The sequence below is a fragment of the Etheostoma spectabile genome, chromosome 14 (assembly GCF_008692095.1).
Source record: "Etheostoma spectabile isolate EspeVRDwgs_2016 chromosome 14, UIUC_Espe_1.0, whole genome shotgun sequence".
In the NCBI taxonomy this organism is placed as follows: domain Eukaryota; kingdom Metazoa; phylum Chordata; class Actinopteri; order Perciformes; family Percidae; genus Etheostoma; species Etheostoma spectabile.
The window spans coordinates 7,322,972-7,323,719 of NC_045746.1; the positions used below are offsets into that span (position 1 = coordinate 7,322,972).

General features: G+C 46.5%; 1 protein-coding gene across 2 annotated transcripts in view; it reads right to left on the reverse strand.

The window, feature by feature from the left end:
- Positions 1-748, reverse strand: part of tmem200b (transmembrane protein 200B) — a 10,735-nt gene that overhangs the window by 9,589 nt on the left and 398 nt on the right. Inside the window, exon 1 of one of the 2 annotated variants that reach the window (XM_032536248.1) lies at positions 603-748. The exons of the other annotated variant lie outside the window; for it this stretch is intronic. The gene's annotated coding sequence lies outside the window, so the exon portion shown is untranslated. The remainder of the gene's footprint in view (positions 1-602) is intronic. 2 annotated transcript variants of the gene reach the window in all.

The window sequence follows — 748 nt, forward strand, 5'->3', positions numbered from 1 at the left end:
AGAAGAGCCTTTCAGGATCTTTGGCATCTTTCTGAGAAGATTATCAAAAATGAAAGCAAGTAAAAATGGAGCAAAACCTAACGCTACCAAAAACTGACAGCTCATACAAACGGGCAGAGGTATGAGCCCAGTCTGATTATCCCCTGTGTTAAACTGTGCGTGTGAAATTATATCAAAATTGTGTCCTTTTGTTTAGTTTTGCATGTGTCCAAAGTCATATTTGCCCCGCCATTTTCCCACCTAAAAACACCACTGCATTGACCCATCATCATGCTGTCCATCTGTTACCCAGCAGCAGAGGAAGCTGGACTGGAGCCAGTTCACTCCTGGGAAGCCACAAGTTGGGCTTCACGATGGGAATAGATAAAGTGTATGGGAATGATGCGTGTATAGCCTTCCAGCAGGCTGTGGGAGGGTGGGACCATAGCCTACTATATACCCATGTCTCTTTTTCTTCAAGCAAGCCGCAGTTGTTTTTTAATGAACCCTAACAGAGGCAGGCAGACACCTGAACACATCTTCACGCAAGGCTTCAGTTGTGAAAAATCACGATATAGGTTATAGCTTATGCACTCGACAGGAATAAGGCGTTTTATCTTTACCTTGACGATGGACTGCCGCGCCGTGCCGAGCCGTGCCGGACTACCTCCTAAAACTGTGTCTGCTGTGTGGAGGCTACACACAGACAGGAATGTGTCTGACAGACGTGCCGCTGCATTCCTCTACAACACACACACACACACACACA